This window comes from Pinus tabuliformis, chromosome X (genome assembly GCF_031772625.1).
Source record: "Pinus tabuliformis cultivar Carrire ecotype Pingquan chromosome X, CPIR1, whole genome shotgun sequence".
Taxonomy (NCBI): Eukaryota; Viridiplantae; Streptophyta; class Pinopsida; order Pinales; family Pinaceae; genus Pinus; species Pinus tabuliformis.
The window spans coordinates 1,045,717,911-1,045,738,813 of NC_142308.1; positions in this window are offsets into that span (position 1 = coordinate 1,045,717,911).

Here is a 20,903-nt window from a genome sequence, read left to right on the forward strand (position 1 = left end):
AAAGTCCGCTCATCTATGATGGTACCAGCCATAACCATTCTATATATTTGAACGATAATTCGGAATGGTACGCTTGCTGGTAAACGGGGTCTGCCTAGTTGATTCCAGTCGAAGGAGACAACTAGGTTGCTCGGAGGTGGGACCGAATAGATGGCCGGGTACGACTCTGATGAACTTCCTTCCTGCGGTAAAGGAACAGGTAAATTGCCCCCATGTTCGTTGGAGTCTGTGCTTATGAAAAGAATTTAGACGGTGTCATCCTTGTTCTCTTCAGTGATTGTATCATCTGAAGATGAAACCTCTGAAGGCAAGACCGGATCAACTGTCACCTCGACCTTTTGACTTTCGTCTGGTATGGATCCAGATGGTTTATCTTCAATGATAGGTGCTTCAGCCAACCACCTGAGCGGGCCAACCGGATTTTCAACTAGTGACGGACTCGGCAAGAGTTTTTTATATCCAGGAGGAAGTCGTAACGGTGAAACCGGACGATCATCCAAAACTCTTTTAGCTTCGTCTAAGAAGGGAAAACGGTGGATGGCATGATCACCATCGCACAGTTTACAAGGAAATCTATATTTTCCTTTTTGTCCTGGGGCTTCACTTTCACTAGTCGACGGTGTGCTTTCAACATGATCATCAGAGGTTGACGACACCGGGTTGTGCAATCGAGGAGACCAGTCCCTTAATATCTGAGGGATGCAAGCACAATCTCTGTGAAAGTGGTCTCCTTTGCAAATGACACATGGAGATTTAGGCCTGGTCGGTGCAGTGTGTGGATTTTCGTTAGACGACACTCGTTTTCTCCCATTCGCCTTTGGCTCCTTCTTCTTCTTCTCTTTCTTCTTCTTTTCCTTCTTCTCCTTAGGAACTTGACTTTTGGCTTTACCAGCCCCATCAAGCGAAGAGGAAGGAGGAGAGGCAGAATTAGAGGAAGTAGAAGGTTGGTGGGCAACTCTGGACTCGTCTAATTGCTGCTTCGATTGTTCAGGAATAGTGGTGTTCTGAACGACAGAGGTTGAGAAGAGCCATACAGGCAAACCAATTGTCAGCCCTGGAAGCGACAATGTGGCCATATGGGGCGCACCAACATCTCCCCAAGAGGAGAAGGGACTAGGATTTCCTCCAAGGGGAATTCCTTGGTTGGTAGACTCCATTTTCTCAACCCAAGATCAACGTAGGAAAGGGTAATGAATATTCCATTTAAAATAAATTTTTATACGCTTTGACACAACTTGTTTTTTCAGTTTTTAAGAGTCGAGGAAAAACAAAAGATGACTCTAGTCTCCTTCGATTTTTAATGAGCCTGAAGTGACAAGTGCTCAGATGGACCTTTTCCGTTAAGGAGTCCGAAAAGGAATGAAAGGGACTACTCTGCAGGTCTAGGTAGAGGAAGTACCAAACCAATCGCAAAACTGCAGAATACTTTTTATGGTACGGCAGTCAATCTTCCCGAATGCTGTGTTCAGTGCATTGCGATCGATAGGGCGGCAGACACGGCTTCCTATGGATAAAGGATTTAAGCCTATAGGGGTCTCCCAAAATATACTCGACGGTACGTGGGAGCATGAGTCCGTACTGGCACTTATCGTCTCAAAGTGGAGGAATCACCCAACCATCAGTGAGGACAACAGTTACCAGGCTTTACGACGCCGGAATACATCTCTAGCCTAGACCTCTAAATGTTGTGCGTTAAGTTCCAAAGCGTTGTTAGATTCATTGAATTTATTTTAAGTTGATCTTGCTTATGAAGTTTGCCTTTTGGGTTCACCACGAGATGTAGATGTAATTCCTAAAATGCAATCTAAAGATGATAAACAAACTTTTATCTCTTTTGCGCAATGAAAATCCTAGCTACTAGAGGAAAAGAAAGACACAATCTTTTCACAAAGAGCCAAGAGCACACTGTAAATGCACTTTCCTAAATCAAGCCAACAGACTGTCTATATGCAAATGCACATGCATGTATTTGTTTTCGACTTTCTTAGTATTGATGCTAAAAAGAAAGTTGATGTACAAATCTGAATTTGCTTTCAAGCGACAAACACAAACAAGCTTCTTTTCGAAATCAAAAGATAGAGATGTTTATGACACCTTGCGATTTTGAAATGAATACTCGTTTTTTACACTAGAAAATCACAAATTCAGACCAAAGGCAATAGTAAAAGTATAATTGACCATCAACAGCAATCAAACTTTCTCCTATGATCGAAATCGACACTTGCGACAGATCTAAATCAAAGGACGACAGTACGACTATTCTACTTTTGCAATGGAAAACTGTAAACGACTCAACAAACACACAAAAACATCTACAGTTCTTTTGTACAAAGGAGGCGGAATAACAGCAAGGAAAAGGGGTTTTAAACAGACATATACTGATCATAGGATGCAAAATTCAGAGACAAAACTGGAAAGAATGAAGCACAAGAACCTCAGCTGCACAGGGCTAGTCTGATCAGCGCACCTGTAACACAGAGAAACTGCATTGCAGCGCAGGTTGCCCTTTCGGGAAGTGCGTTGAAATGCAGGATCTCTTCACAGTACCTGCGCTGGGCCAGAAACGAGAATCTGTCCGGGTTTTGGGTCACAGTTTGCAGTTTAGTCTTTGGTTTTTGGCCGAGTAAAAGCAATCAGTAATGCACAATCAGGGGTAGATCTAAGGAGGGTCTAAGAGCTATCACAAGGGCAATCAGATAGTTTGTGAATCAGCTGTTCAAATCATAAACAAATCCAGTAAATGGATTGAAGCAGCAGATGTCTACTTTGCATTTGTTATGGCAAATGCAATTCGAATGCTACTTATAAGTTTATGAAACAAACAACAAAGAGATACACAAACAAACTAATTAGACAATGTCCCCAGCAGAGTCGCCATTTTGTTACCGGGAAAAGTGTCTATTTAGAACTGCTCTATCCCACTAAGGTGTGACAGTTGCCTTAGAAACAAACAGAGAAAACTACTTTTGCATTTCCTTTATGAACTATAGATAGAGAGGAATAGAAAGAACCGACCTATGTCTTGCGCTAATCCTTTGATCCAATTCCTCTCTTCTTTGACAGCTTCCAGCTACCTGCTCCCTTACTTGCCCAGCTTCACCAAGTACCTGCAAGATCACAGAAGAAGAACACTATACAAAGACAAGGATCTATATTCATAAATAACTTAGGATCAGATTTAAGTTAACCATACAAATGTAACAAGCATCAATGATACAAAAGCATGGATGAAAAACTCAAATAGTTTTTATTGATAAACAAGAAGATCCAGGAGGAGTTACAACCGATGGTTCCTGACCCAGCATCAACCTCCCAGCAAAGAAGCCCCTCTTCACCTCCAACAAAGCATAAATCACCCAATACTCTGATGTTTGTCTCAAAACCAACAGCAATTCCTTACAATGTGCAAAATTCCAGCCTCTGGATCTCTGGGATGAGGGATCCATATATAGATGTATGTAAGGAGGATGAGTCAGCTTGTGATTTGATTAGTGTCTTCTCCCTGTCATTTCTTGCTTCCACTTGGAGACTGAAGGCCTCTTACTCATCCTTGGTCGAATTCAGTGAGGCAAGTGTCATAGGAGAAGATTCTGGAAGCTTCCATTATCTCTCCACCTCGCGGAATGACACTGCCATTTGTCATTTCTCGCCCAACACACCCTCATAGTGCATTTAGGTGTGTTGCAATGCACCTAGCCAGTGTATTCAGGTGTTATGCAACGCACCTAGCCAGTGGAGAAGCTGAAATGATCCTGTTTTGACTTATTCTGAGCAGTTTCTGGTGGAGAACTTCTGGGAGAAGCTGTAATTTGTTGACCTTGTTCCTTTAGGGGTTAGAACAACACTTTTAGGGACTTAGGAGCCCTTGGTTTATGGACATTTCATGCTTGGAGTTGTAAGGCACAAAAATGTCTATAACAGTATGACAAGTGTATGTTTGATTGGTTGAAAATGAGAGACGAAGACTTGATGTATTTGTCTCCAAGTGCCAAATATTCCAAAGGGAAATGATGGACTATGAGAAATATGGAACAGTGGGTATAATGGAGTGAGGGAAAGGGTATGGTTCAATCAAGTGAAGTTTGCAATGTGAGGACAATCACTTGATTGTGTTTTAGGAATGCAAGGTTTGGGGATTTAGGAATTTTGCAAATGATATGGGAAAAAGAGAGTAATAGGGTATGGTAGGTTTTAGGGATAGGAAAATAGGACTTTAGAAATAAGTGGTTTTGGAATGTAGAGGAACAGGGGATTTAATAGGGATGATGGGTTTAAGGTGAGGGGAAGAATCAACACGGTGAAGGGGAAAAGGAGTCTTTGGCACCAAGACACCAAGGCACAACCCTAAGGAGCAGCTTTAAACAACGTAATAAGGTTTGCAATTTGACATCACAAACTCTCATAATCCACTTAAATGAGCATCAAACATGTTAATGAAAATTTCATAAACTTCTTGGAGCGAGAAGAACCAAGCGGATTGGAGTTTTTTTTTTTTTAAATGACAAAAATTTGAGTTCTGGCTCTGTGCGCCACACAGCATGCCCAATGTGCCGTGCCTCACCAATGTGCCGCGCCAGTGTATTTTTACACTAGAAATTGTGCCAATGCGTCGTGCCAGTTATGTGTGTCGCGCCACCTGCCCTATGCGTAGCACTTTTTGCAGGAGAATTGTTTAGGCCTTCTCGATGTCCAAATTAGGCGTAGGATAGCTCGTTGGAAATTTATTTGAGTTTACTTTCCAACCCAGCTAGAATTTTTCAATTTTGAGTTCATTTTCTCTGTCAAAAATCAAATCTCCCAAGACTGGTCAAAATGTGCCAAATGAAGTTGCCTAAAGGAAAAGTGCTGTTGCAGTCAACTTTTGAATGCCTTCCTCAACTCCAAATTGAGCTCATGATAGCTCATTGGAAATATATTTGTGTCTAGTTATAATTTGACTCATCAAGCAAGTCATTTGGCCAACCAAGCTAGGATAAAACTTGATTTTCCCAAGGTCACTTTAGAGGTGCATTCAGTTCTCCTGAGGCAATGGTATTTTTGACATTTTTCTAAAACCACGACACCTGTGTAAGAAGTGAAGGAGGTTTTTCTTCCTTGGCCTATTTTGGACAAAACCCTCTCTCAGTTTTCTCAAATTCATCTTTTATTTCTCATAAACATCATTGGAGTAAAACCTATCCTGATGTGTGGAACAGGGGATTTGTCGAAATGAAGCGAAATGAAGGGGATAAGTGGCTTCTAAATTCTTGAGAAAATTTTTGGAAGTAGGGAGGGATGTTAGAAAACAGGGGAAAGTGGAATTTCAGAGATTGAGTGAGGGGAAGGGGTCCAAAAGGGAAAAACACAGGCCTAGCCTAGAAAATAGGGTTTGTAGCAAGAAACTAGGGTTTGTGCGAAAATGAGGAATTTGGGGGATTTCAGTGATGGGAAGTGTTTAATAAGGTACATTAAGGATAGGGGAAGGCGTATGAACATCAAGATACAAGTTTTGCTGATGATTTGGCCATCCAAGAGAAATTACCTTCAAAACCCTAGGAGAGGGAAATGAACCTTACCTAGGCACAACTGAAGCATGAACAAGGTATAAAATGACCCAGTGGAACTTGACATGATGATGAAAACCTCTGAATGATGGTACACTCAGCTGAATGGTGACATGGAATGACATTTGGACAACTTTGGAAGGAGTAAAAGAAAACCCTAGACCTAATGCCTAGTGACCAAATTTTGCTTGAAGACTCACTGAAATGACAAAATTTGACATTGAAACCTTAAAATCACTTTGTAAGAGCATGTTTGATCACTGGAGGAAGGCTAAGACTGACACTAACAAACTCCAAATTAATATTGTTATTTATGTGTCTACCTTATTGCCACATTATCTATGCTGCTTTATTTATTGTCATATGCATTTATATATTATTTTCAATACATTAATTTACAGCACATAATCAGTTTAAAAAAATACAAGCATACACCCATATTTTCAAGAATTTCTTAATTCTGCATTGGTTAATCATTAAAGACTTTGGAATATTCAAGCTTTGGAAGTGGGAGAGGTCCTTGTAAGTGAGACAAGGAGCCTGAGTGCCACATTTTCATATCAGATTCAGTGTGGTACCTCTCTATCTGTAATCCCTATTTACTTGACATGTGGAGATACCTTGCAGGATGAGGGATATCCATACATCCCCTATGTGTGGATCATTCCCAGGAAAGAAAAACAAAAAACCAACCCCTAATAACATCACCTTCCATCTACAAGGAAATGGAACGCTCTATCATATCCGCCTGTCATCATGTTTTCTTTGTTAGAATTTATTAGTGTTTCTTATTTCAATGGTATTGAACAAACCTTTTATGTAAAAAAAAAAATATTTTTGAGCCTTGAACCTAGATACGGATATCTAACTATTGATCCATATCCTTTGAATGTACAGAATCTGTAATCTCGATGGCCAATAAAAATGATCTTCCAAAGAACAAGACGCCCAACCAAGCAAGGAGCTTAGATCATGGATTCTAATCTGCATGCTTCTATACCATCACATAATTCCACATAAAAATTTAAATGAAATGATTCTTATGCATTTTCTTGAAAAGAATTTTCTCGTGACCGAAGTGCTAGATGTTTTCCAACATGTATGTCTAGTTGTGACTAGGTAGAAGCACACATTTGCTTTTATTAAGCAACTTTGTTTTATGTTATGGATAGATTTTGATAAAATTTGTAAGTCAAAGAAGAAAGAAAGTTACAAGACATGTACTATTTTTTATATTAATATAAATAGTAGCCTTTTTCTATTGAAAAAGAAAATGATGTAGTCTGCTCAATAATTGTACAGAGCTAAAAGTACAGAGATTGATTCAAATTCTAAATACAAGTAATTTATAAATCCAAAACTAAATGTAGATCATCTAAATTAGAAAAACTATATATTAAAAAAATTAGAAAGACGAGAGAACAAAATGTAGATCATCTAACTTGTCTTCAATGGCTGATACGATTCTCCCCTGTGAGTCTATAGCCCACCAACAATTTCCTACTCGAGCACACAGAAGTGGAAATATTATTGATAACACGGGCTGCAATGGCCTCTTTCACCTTCCCTCTCTTGGGCAGAGACCGCCTCCGGCCACCACCTTTCCTTTTGCATCGAGCAACACGCCACTACTTTTGGTATGCCAAGCATTAATAGTAACGCCCACTGATATGATTCTCCCCTGTGAGTCTATAGCCCACCAATAATTTCCTACCCGAGCACATAGTAGTGGAGATATTATTGATAACACAGGTTGCAATGGCCTCTTTCACCTACCTTGTCTTGGGTAGAGACCGCCTCCTGCCACCACCTTTGCTTTTGCATCGAGAGACACACCGGCTACTTCTGGTATGTGAATCATTAATAGTAACGCCCATATTTCGCTTCTTACACAAACAAACAAAAAAATGTGATGGAAAGTCCAGGGCCTAACACAGGTCTTTCATCCAATCCTGGCAGACCTATGAATGTCTTAGAACTGCTCGAGGTGTGATTTCTTCGAGCCAAAAAAAAAAGTTGAGAGATGGATAGGCATCCTGAATTTTATAAGAAGAAAGAACACATTATTCTGCAAAGAGTTTGAATCGCCCAGTAAACGTGTAAACATGTATTGTTGTTACAGCAGTGACCATGTATTATACATGCCAGCATGCACCCTCCATGCTCCAACTCAATGATTTTTTTTTCTAAACACAAACTATAATTTCAATATTTCCATTCAATTGAACCAGGTGGACATTGTTGGCCACTGTATATAGAAGATAAAATTGGTAGAAAAAAAGCAATTTTTTTTATGATTTATTGTATTTGTGCACGTGCACAGATAAGCCATACTTCACGCTAGGTCCAAATGGCTCCCTTCAAGATCAAGTTGTTATGAGTCTGTTGTTATCAACCTTTTTAAATCCATGTGGATAGGCAATAGGAATGTAACGTGCCGCGCCAAATGACTCCAATTTCCTTTATTCATTGACTTTTTTAAGTCTTATCCAACCAAATTATGGATACTTTTTTAATCATGAAATCTTATGATGTTTCACATGTCCTGGCATTTATAAGGTATATCTCAGAATTGGAAGAAAGACACGAAGATGTCATGATCATATTATTTATACTTTCTTTGGGATAAAAGCGTAATGGTTGGCTCAAACTTTCTTGCAACCCAAAGAGCGTACATTCTCTCAAAGATATAGTTGAAACTTGAAAGCTTCAGTTGAAACTCGAAAGCTTCCTCAAACATTGTCACCCAAATTTCAGAAATTTGATGAACATGACCAGCACTTGTTGGCAGTCTTACACTAGCAAGGCCACCTTTGTCCTTTTTTTTTTTGTAGGAAATGATGGCATCCATGAAGATAATGATGGAGATTTTGTGGAGGAAGAACACCTTGTGGTGCGAAGCGAAGGAATGGATGAAGATGAAAAGGTATTGTAAGAATAATATCTTCCTCATCTCCTTCAACGTGATGATCATCCAGATAAGGAAGAAAATTTAGAGGGTCAATATATATACTATGATGATGTTTCTATTGATATGAATAAAGTGTTGAGCTCAAAATTTGAGGAAGTTAGCACGGTTGGTATCATTTAAGAGGCTACTAGCCTACTAAAGATCCAAAAGAAGAATAACACAATAGCCCTAACACAGACTTGATCCATATTCATTATTTGTGCAAAGAAAAGGAATATCATATGTTGTGTGTTTTGAATCTAGTCGTATGTATGATGAATATGAGCATACAAATGACATTAAAGAACATTGCTCAGATTCGGTTGTGAGTTGTTTGCTTTTCCCAGAACTCAATGTCAACACAACTAATGTGATGTGTGATCAATCCAACCCCAAGGCAGAGAATGACAGGGTTGTTTATGAAGAGGATAATGAAGCAATTGCTAAAGGGAGCATACCAGATCAGCCTTTTGATGAGGGCTTAATTCTACCTTTATATTTTGTAATGATGAAATTATTACCTCTCCATTTGATGACAGCTATGACAAATATGAAGAAAATCTAGCTTTGGAGACCTCAAGAGTCAAATGATATGCATCAGGGAAATTGTAGAAGTACAAAGCACTATACAACATGTAATGATAGGATTTTTCTTGTTCTAGAAAGTGCGAGCAAGGTTTTCTCACAGCAAACAGTAAGGTAAAAAGAGAGGGTGAATGGGATGAATTTTTTTATGTTCAGTTATCATATATCATAGATGGCTTGACAACAAAGATTACTGGAAATTTTAGTGAAGAGCAGACTATGTTTAATCAAATAGTCCACTAAAATTGCTCAAAGAGACCCTGAAATCATGTTTCCATCTCTCTTCTCTATGGAAGAAATGGACATTCTCAAGATGTTTTTACATATGATGAAATTGTTGGGAATACGAGAGTTGTTGAAAATAGACCATTCAATCAGAGGTGATGAGGATCCAAACATATTTTCATTTGGATTTTAATGTGTTTCTATTTTCAACAATGATCAAACACAACGGAAATGGATATTGCAGTCCGGAGATGATGAATTGGTTTTTGTTCAGTTATCATATATCATAGATGGCTTGACAACAAATATTACTAGAAATTTTAGTGAAGAGAAGACTGTGTTTAATCAAATAGTCCACTGAAATTGCTCAAAGAGACCTTGAAATCTTGGTTGCCATCTCTCTTCTCTATGGAAGAAATGGACATTCTCAAGATGCTGTTACATATGATGAAATTGTTGGGAATATGAGAGTTGTTGAAAATGGACCATTCAGTCTAGAGGTGATGGGGATCCCAACATATTTTCATTTGGATTTTAATGTGTCTCTATTTTCAACAATGATCAAACACACCGGAAATGGATATTGTAGTCTGGAGATGATGAATTGGTTACTTTGGATTATGGACTTCACTTTGGCAGCTTTATCTTGAGAGTTTGGGGTTCTCAAGTGATCCCAAGAAGGATGTGTGTGCCCAATAGGAGCAAGATGTTACCCCCTGGTTTGCATGAGGGTACCATAAGAAATTTGTCCCTCAAAATTATCCCACAATTTGTGGACAAAGGAGATTGATGAAATGTTTGGATTTCTATTACTATGATTAGCCTCTACCAGCTCCAATGATAGATATGACAGTTTGTGGGTTTTATCCTAAATTAGAGACAAGGCTATGGTTTGATAGACACTTATGGGAAGTTGGATTTCATATAGAATAATATAACTAAGATAATTAATCCCATGGCTGGAACATCGCCTGGTATAAGTGATCATCCTAAAACGAAGTGTAACGTAGGGCATAAGGGTGTTGTTTAAAATGTATAACAAAGATGCCACCCTACAACAGTGTTGTCCACGGGGATGATGGAGATATTAGACAGTTGTAGAAACTAGGCAACATTTGAAGTAGATCTTTTATGACTTATAAGGCACTAAATGGCTACTAGTTCTGTACAATTATTGTGGGGCATGCATATCAAAGCCTAGTCAAGGGTGAACAACAACTAGCTCGAAACTAAGTTGTTAAAGAAACCAAATCTTGTATCTACTCATGAAAGTAAAAATCAAATATCGAATCAAAATGTTTAAAGTAGATGACCTCAACAGACCATATGGGCCCTCACATGAGAGCCACGTGCCTCACCACTCCATCTCCATAAAATATCATGCAAGTGTTGTGCCATGACACACAATGTTGCAACATGCTAATATGCTATGCCTATATGGGAAGCAGTTGTCTGTCTCACCCGTAGCCATCATTTTCATTTCTTCGAGCACATTGTTCCACCCCGAACCAGAGAATTACCATACCATCCCAGTTGAAAACATCAAATGGAAAGATCCATAGGGATTTGTCAAAATCCCAGGTTATTTTGCAAGTCATGTGTAGTAGTGAGCTATACCAGGTTACAAGGTCTCCAATGGGTTTTAGTCAAGTGGTAAAACCAAAGCGAACAACAACTAGCTAGAAACTAAGTTGTTAAAGAAACCAAAGCCCGTATCTATTCGTGAAAGTAAAAGTTAGATATCAAATCAAAATTTTTAAAGTTGATGACCTCAATGGACCATGTGGGCCCTCACATGAGAGCCACATGCCTCACCACTCCATCTCCATAACATATCATGCAAGCATTGTGCCATGACACACAATGTTGAAACATGCTAATATGTTATGCCTATATGGGAAGCAGTTGTCTATCTCACTGGTAGCCATCATTTTCATTTCTTCGAGCACATTGTTCCACCCTGAACCAGAGAATTACCATACCATCCTAGTTGAAAACATCAAATGGAAAGATCCACAGGGATTTGTCAAAATCCCAGGTTATTTTGTAGGTCATGTGTAGTAGTGAGCTATACCAGGTTACAAGGTCTCGAGTGGGTTTTAGTCAAGTGGTCAAACCAATGAACTTTAACATGTCACTGAGGTCTCAACCCCCTAAAGACATAGTTGTGTCAATTTGGCCAACAGACAAAATTACCACATCTGAGAAGGTGCAAGATCTAAAAATATGCTAGAAACTGATAAGCCTCAGTGCAAACAAAACAGAATATTGCTTTCAGAACAAATAATGACTCAAACAAACCAGTACAGAAAGAAAAATGGGAAAAACACATGAAATCCCACAAAATAGTGAATTTCATAATTTTATACAGCAAGAACTGACAATGGAACCTTAAGAAAACCTTTCCTAAATACAAAAACTAAACTGAACCTAGAGGTCAACTAAAACAAACAAACAAACAAACAAAAATGTCCACCAACCTAGTATCTTGTGACTGATTTGAAGTGCATGGAAGAGCTCGAAAAACTCTAGGTGATAGAAAATGTGAAAGACTAGCTCACAAAGGTCGTCATCCTTAAATTCCTTCGAAATTCCACAAGAAACCAAGAGTTGCAGGAATGCACATGCCTCGACAATACTTATCCAAGATTCAACCTCAAGTTTGAGTTTAGATTTCCATGTAGTAGCAATATTCTGAGTCTTTTTCCATCTCCAACAACACCTTGTCCGGCGACAAAATAAAATAAAGGGAGTTCAAGAGAAAATGACAAGCATGTCTCAGCTCCTGAATGTATGTATACCATTTCTTGATAGTATCATCTACATAAATGCAACCCAAGGCCTGTAGAATCATCTTGGTCGGGTTCACCGCATATCTCAGCACCGCGAGGACTTTGTTACAGATTGTCTTCATGTCACCACGGGAATCTGCCAAGAAATTGTTCAGACCCTCACCGTCCATTTTCAGACCAACAGGATCCTAGAGTTTAGTATTCAGCTGAGTTTAACAACACTAGAATTTTAATCAATGAAGAAAGACATCACCTAAATCATTACAAATATAGACCCCCTTAAGATGTAAGCATTATTAAGTATTATCTATCTTATTCATAGGGTCTCATTCTTAGGAACCATTATCAGTGTGACCAGATTTGGTCTTCACGAGAGTATAAGGTCTTTATAAGCAATTTTGTGGTGAGTGCAATGGTTAATAGATTTCAAAATCATGCAGTGGAGAAACCCGATAGGTCTTTCTTGGACTCAAGTCCTCATCGTTTGCATTACTTGCTGCACTAACTCAACAAGAGGGGGTCACACTCCATGTCGGAAAATTTTCATCATCTACAAACTATGTATAACTTATGTCCAAGGAGGCTAAAGTAATGAAGGTAATGGCCTCCACCATATATAGGCTTATCGAGCAACTTTACCCATGCTGGAATTCCTATGACAGTGAGGACAATATGGTCCACCCATACAACTATAGCATGTTTACACCACATACTATACACTCCAAATTTCATCCCCAAAGTGACACTAGAGATCGTTAACTAGTACAAAGGAATTCTCTTAAGCTTTGTCACTATACAAGGAGAAACTTAAGCAAAATGCACAGTCAACCATGGTGAATTGTTTTGCAACTGCTATAGGAATTGAGCACAACCCATATTGGTAGTTCTAGATATAGTATAAGGGAAGAGCAACATTTGTTCATTAGCCACTTTCATAGTAGTAAGTGACTAGCATACGTTGAGACTATGGGTACAAGGGAGGTAGTAGCATCCCATGTGAAATTCTTATTACAATAGGAATTCATCCACAGATTATATATAGAGACCGTGTGACACAAGTGGATGGCTTCAAAATTTTAAGGCTGCAAGATTCACTTGCTATCTTACTTGTCTATATGCAAATAATTTCAAATTGTAAGCATAGAAGTCCATTTATCAAGAGCCCATTGTAAACACATAATATAAGCGTTACCAGATCACCCAAAACAAAAGTTAAATTCTGTCAAGTTACCAGTATACAAATTTAACCACCCCCCAATAGTAGAGTACTTGTCTTAACATGACCTTGATCTTAAGGTGTTTGATTCCATGAGCATAATGTCCCTAGTTCTCCTCCCATCCTTTGACAGTCTGTGGATAATGCAGCTACCACCCCCAAGCTTGGGACCAAACCAGGGATTCCAGAGGTTTATACTGCCTCCACCCTGTACAGATTTTTAGACCTTTACTGGGATTCCAGAGGAAATATCCTCCACCCAATTGTTGTTGAGGGACTCCAAAGATGTATACCCCCCACCAATTAATCAGTAAGGGACTCCAGAGATCAATGTCTCCACCCTTTAATCAGAAAGGGGCTCTAGAGATCAATGTCTCCACCCTTTAGGCAATAGGGATTCCAAAGATAAATGTCCCCACCCTCTAGGCAATAGGGATTCCAGACATATTGTCTCCACCCTAACTTTACTTAGGTTTACAGTTCAGTCTATCCCTTTAATTCATCCCATTTAAGAATTCCATGTTCCTTTACAATCTATGCTATAGAAAGACCTCGGTACACAACCTGACATACAAAGACCACCATAGAACACAACACCAATTCCATTGAACCACGCACTTTATGAGGTTGGTTAATGATAAATTAAGTGCATATGTGGACAAAATTTCATGTAGGTGGTATATAATATGAGCAAGGGATTGAAGCACTAGACAAGTTAGCTGAGTAGAAATCAAATTTAAGTTACAGGGAGATGCAAGACCCTACACCTACCAGAGACTATTACAAACTTGCTACTTTGGACACCCTTGAAACTCTTGGTTACTCCTATGGTCCACAATTCATACAGCATCTCATAGGAAAAATGCAGTAGTCATACATTGCATCTCCAATGTAAATTGATGTAGGAATTCCCATGCATTGGACTTTATATCTTACTAGAACCACACCATCTAGGCCTAATTCTAGCTAAGGCTATGTGAAGTCCATAATCTTCCACCTCTTTGTCAAAACTGCAACATCTCCTATGACTACATCAAAGTTCTGCAGGACTTCAACTTTGAGTAGTTGCACTAATGTGGTATGCATATACTTATTTTCATACTACATGATAAATTATCCAAGACAGTGTAATCATAGTTGTAAGGTCATCTAAGTAATCAAGCTAGGAAATAGACTATATTACATGAAATACCATGAAAAAACCCATTAGTAAAAGAAACCTTGATGTGAATTTATGACAGAGCCAAAATTAATCTAACAATAGGCACAAAAATGAGCAACAATAATTATATTGAACCTTATTGGAATGATAGGCATGATAAAATTAAATATGCCCATCTCTAGTTGTCACAAACCTCATCTTCAATGAAAGCATCATTCATTTTCTGACCAATGCCACAGAATAGAAAAACAAAACATCCAAGTTTCTAACACAACCATTCAAGGTTCATGTGTTTGAGGTAGTCATAGAAACTTAGAGAAGATGAAAACACCAAGATAGTTCCTTTCATGTTGTATTAGGAATCTTATGCTCAGAAATTAATGTTGTAAAATACATATTGCAATGAGAAACTAAGATGGATGAAATGAAAGCCACGGTAAGCACATTGACCACCCGATTAAACCAATTTGATATTAGAAATTGACTATTGTTATTTCTGAATTATATTTATATTTCCATGTGCTTATTTGAAATCGTTTTAATTGGGACAACCAACATGATTAACAGGTCAAGGATTCAAACCCAAGATTACCATACCTATGTTAGAAGCTCTAGGATCATGTTGAGGATCTCAATTTACCAACTTTAGGGTATGGTTGTCACAAGTGGAGAATGTCACCTATCAAAGCAACAAACACAAAAATCCAATCCTTGTGATCTACAAGGTAAACACAACATCAGGTATTAAAATTGCAAAATGAGGCAGAGTATCATCCTTGGATGTCACTAATAAACTACTCATCAAGCACAAGTGATTTATGCACATTGTACTATGCATTTGAGTTGCTGCAAGTTATGAATTTTCATATAGCTTGCAAGGTTAAGGCAACACAATAAGCGAAGAGAATTGTATGATAAGTTACAAGTTATAGACCTTCTTCTATCACAGAATCAACCCCTTTCCAATGGCCTTATTGGTCTCCCAATGAGTAGTCTCATACACAGGAAGCTCGTTTTGGTAGATATTCATATCGATATCTGCCAAATTCTCCAGTTCAAACAGGTCAAAACTTGAACAAATGGCAACATCCTTTTCCTCCTCTTTGTCTTGTTTTTCAAGACTCTTTATTACATCTTCCATAATTCCATTTGCTTTGTGATGCTTCGTGATTATGTCCAGCCTAATCCTTTGCAAATAGTAATCTGCCTATATACAATGGACTCTTGCTAAATTGATTTATGTGCTTGTAATTTGTATTTTTCATACAAACAATAAGATAGCAAGTGACTCTTGCAGCTTTATAATAATTAAGTCATCCACCTGTATCACACAGTCTCAATATACTATTATAAACTGCTGATGGATAAATGCTAGAATAAGAATTAAACATGGGATGCTACTATTTCACCTGTATCACATAGTCTCAATGTATACAAGCCATTTGTTTCTATATATGAATTGTTGATGGACAAATTATGTTCTTTTTTTAATGCTATATCTAGAACTACCACTAAGGACTGCATGAAATTCCTGTAGTAGTTGCATAACAATTCACTATGATTTGGATGCACATTTTCCTAGGTTTTCCTTGCATAGTGACTATTGTTCAATGGGTGATGCTATGATTAAATGCAGAGCTTAAGTGAATGAATTTTTGTACTGATTAATGGCCTCCAGTGTCACTTTGGTGATGAGATTTGGATTGAATGGAATGCCTTATAATATGCCATAATTGTATGATTGTTCTATATATTAATGGGCTACTTAATAGTTAGTATATTGCCTTAGCCTCCTTGGACATATGAAACACACACATTGTAGTTGGATGCCAAATTTTGTCCACATGGAGGGTGATTCTTTCTTATTAAAATAGTGTAGCAATTGAATTATCTATGTATTTCTTGTGTCTCCATGAGACGATTTAGCATTTCAGTGCATAGAATCATGCATACAGTTATAGTTTATCTTCACTATGCATAACACCAACCAGCTTTAGTAAGATGTCATGAAATCATGGAGTTTACAAGAACGATATAGGTATGAGTAGCCTTTAGGATGACATCCTGGTCTACTTTAGGTACATCATTAGAGATCCATTAAATCTCATGAAGCTCACATCTAGTTTCTCTAATTCTAGTTCATAAGGACAAGGCCCTGTAATGGGCAAGTTAATTTGCTTAATGATGATAGCAAGGCTTTAGAAATTGTATTGTAAATGTATTAATGTTGCTGGACAATGTTCTTAACATATCAGCTAAAGCTTCCTCAAGTATTAAATCCTAATTAACAAGATATAACCAGCGAGACCCAATGTTGACTAGAAGAGTGTACAGTGGTCTTACAGTCTACTACTCACTGAGGTCAATGAAAAATTGATAAAATGTTTAAATATCCTTATGCATAACTACACATAATGTGTTGTCAAATTGTGGGTGTATAAAAAGATGAAATGAGATACAACATATGTTATCCTTTGTGCAAATTATCCTAGTACATGTCAAGAGGATTATGGATTTTGTCTAATAATAAATTAATGATCCATGTGCCCATGGATGTGCATACTAATGATGTGTAATTATTGTTACAACATTCTTTTTGTACACATTGGATTACTTAAATCTTGATTGACCTAGTTAATATTAAAACATTGTAACAAGCAATACGTATGACAGGTCTTACGGAATATCAATTGATTCTTTACAGACCAAAATTTTAGACAGTACCCCAATCCATAGACCTTATAAGTTATTGTTTCAAGGCTTGCATGGTGTAATTAAGGCTATTAACCCTTGCATTAAAGTTTTTCCCTGGACTTGATAGAGAAGCTTCGAAAGCAAATTGAGACCTAATGTTTACCAAACGAATGAAAAATGATAAAACCTATGGTTTGGCCCTAGGGAAGCTAAACATCAGCTACTCATAACTGCAATTTCTAGCCTAAATATTAGCTATAGCCTTCACTCTGGAAAGTACTGAATGAATATTTTAAGCATTGTAAGCCAAGTAACAACATTTTTATAACCTATGCCTATACAAAATAACAAAATCCCAGCTAAGAATATTACCAATGAAGAAAACCCAAAGAAGATTTCGTCATATTGAAGGAAAATGAGGTTCGCACACAATCACCTACGAACAGGAATCCATGTTAATAGAGGAATATGCACTGTGATACTCCAGTAACAGTAGGAATAGCAGGAATAGATGTTCAGTGGCAGGAAAGGGCTGAAACTGATGCAATGCAAGATGAGATGCCCAGAGCAGCAATTCAGCATTTCTTCGGCACTAACAAGCTTACAAATTCCTAGAGAAAGCACAGTTGTGGCGTTTGAAAATGCCACCAGTAAATCATTAAATGAACAAAAACCCAGAGACCTATTCTTTAACCTCCAAATACGTATAGCATTCGACCCTACCTTTTCAAGGCGTAGACAACATCCATGGTGGTTACAGTCTTTCTCCTAGCGTTCTCTATGTAAGTAATGACGTCCCTAATGACATTCTCAAGAAAAACTTCAACACACCTCTCGTTTCTTCGTATATGAGGCTGTTGATATGCTTAACACCACCTCTCCTGGAACAATGCCTAATGGTGGGCTATTCCCTTAATGGTATCACACAGTACCTTCATGTGCCTCTTTTCTCCTCCTTTTCCCAAACCCTTGCCTCCCTTTCCACGTCGGACATCTTTCCCCCTCCAAATCTCCACATTGAAAAGGCCTCAGGATCGAACCTCAATTTCCAATCACTATGCTCGCTAGCTGCACAAAGAAATATTTCCCAAAACCCTTGCCTCCCTTTCCATGGTCATGCATATTTCCCCCTTCAAATCTCCACAACGAAAGGCCTCGGGACCAAACCTCAATTGCCAATCATCTGCTCATTAGTCGTGCAAAATAATCTTTTCCCAAACCCTTGCGTCCCTTCCACGGCCAGGCATATTTCCCCCTTTAAATCTCCACAACAAAAAGGCCTCGAGATTGAACCTCAATTGCCAATCACTCTACTCGTTAGTCGTGTAAAGAACATTACACTTTTCCTTAGCCGCGGAAAGCAAATCACTTGAGGGAGGGATGTTTTCTTAAAATAATATTAAAAATTATAAAATATAATTGGTAAGGTTAAACTATGTAAAATTTGTTAAAAAATGGTCAAACATGAATAATAGTTAGTTAAATAAAAAATTGAATGTCAGGATAACAAGTGCTATATAGTAGCTATTAAATTAAGGAGTTGTCTTTAGTGCAACTTTTTGGACTTTCCAGTGACAGAATCTAGTAGAAAAAATTGAGGTGAAATCTTGATTTGTGTTAGTTAAACTGGTTTTCTGACTGTATATATGGATTCAGTACCCTAAAAAGCCTTTAGGGCACTTAGATTGTGTAGAGGTTACCCATGAAGCTTGTGATTTCAATAAATTCCTACCAGATTTTAGAGAAATTAGATTGGAAAATCTTCCAAAAAGTCACACTAAATACAAATCGTTAAATTAATGATTGCTAACTTTATGATATTAATTTATATGGTGAGTAATGCAGGGTATCAGAGTCTTGTTCTAAGTTTGAGACTGCAATTGTATTGTATAGTGTTTTGAATTTAGATTGTTTGTGTGGTAAGGCTTCATACTATATCATACCACAATTAATAATGTTTAAAAAAATTAAAAAATGCATTCCTTAAGTTAGGGTCTAGGTTAATATGTGAATTGGAAAAGTCATCTTTGGTAAATTCCTAAATGCCAAATTATCTTATAGAAAAATATTTACTTTCTCAAAAAGTTCTTTTTATTTTGTCATGTAAAAAAAAACATGATTATTATACATCACTAATTATTCCCAAAATAAAATCATGTTTAACTTTTGTAAGTGTTTGTAAGACATTCTATGAGAATACTAATTGCATTCACTTAAGAAATAATAAGAGTTGACTCCATGAAATATAAACTTCTTGATGGAGTCGGGGCAAGAGGCGAAAAATATGTCTCTAAACATGCGCATTGTTTCAATCCTACAACCTCTGCATCATCACGGTTAAGCCTCGCCGCTTATCTGTAGCACAATAGACAGGCTATTGTTCCCCATCACTCTATATGGATCTAGTGGCGGAAACATATCTTGGGGTTTTGAGCGCATCTTCCGTGTGAACATGCAGTTGTCGGACCCAGCATCCTCTTACAGGTTAGTTGCATCACTATCGGAGGCTGAGATGGATGAAGATCTTGTGGAATTTTCATAGGACCCCTCTAAATCTGCGTCCATCTAGACTGCTCCTCCACATCAGTTGGCAGTTATGGTTCCACCAGAAGCGAAAGACTTGCCGGATTCTCTGGTCGGCGCATCTAGGGTTTCCCAATATATTCCCTTGATAACCATAACCCTCCTGATTTCAACTCCTATTAGGCGGTCGGTCATGTGCGAAGCAAAGACCCATAGCTTTGTTGGAATCTTCCAATTACATATTTGAATAAACTATGTGCTAGAGGAAGAAAGAATAGGTGGAAAAATGTACCAGTATGCTTCTCTTACCTTTATTTGACCCATCACCAAATTGTCATTCCATACATATTTATCCTCATTTTCAGTGAAGAATATGCTCACATGTGCAAGGTCTTGAATGTAGATATTCGATCTATCTTCAAGGTCACCATATAATCCAAATTCGGAAGACATGAGCCAATAGGGATTGGAAAATACATCCTATATAAATATTTGACTAACATAGTGTATGCCCAAATTGTGGATTTTCCATAGAAGGTCTAGCAGAAAGGTGTGATCACCTGTAAATCCACAAATTGGATCTAAGCCAATTTCAATGTTTGTGACTTTTCCAATTTTCCACTAAAATTGCTCATAAGCCATGGGTGAACCTTCATAAAGCTCCTCCAAATATAGGATATGTCACGTGGGATGTGTGCGCCAACCTTTATCCACAATATCATCGATTTATTTTGGAGGTATTTAGATTTGATGTTTCTATGCCAGATACCATTTCAATTTAGAGCCTGCCAATAACTTTTCATAAGTAATGCCCAACTCATAAGCTTGAGATCAATGATGCCCCATCCTCCTTCCTCTTTCCTCTAAGTCAGAATCACCATGTTGTCCAAATGATATTTTTTCTTATCAGAATTACCATCCCAAATAAAGTTGGAGGTGATGGAGCAGATCCTTTTAATGATATTCATAGGCAGAGTGAAAAGATTAAGCCAATATACAGAGATGCTCTGAAGGACTGCTCGAACTGGAGTAAGCCTGCCTCCCAGGGAGAGCCACCTTTGTTCCCATGATAAAAGTTTATGATGGAATTTCTCTATAAGACAAATTCATTCCTTAATTCCATAACAATTATGTTTGACATAAATCCAAGATATTTAAAACCTGCATCCAATGCAGTGAAAATAAAACCAAAAATATAAGAAATCTCCAGTAC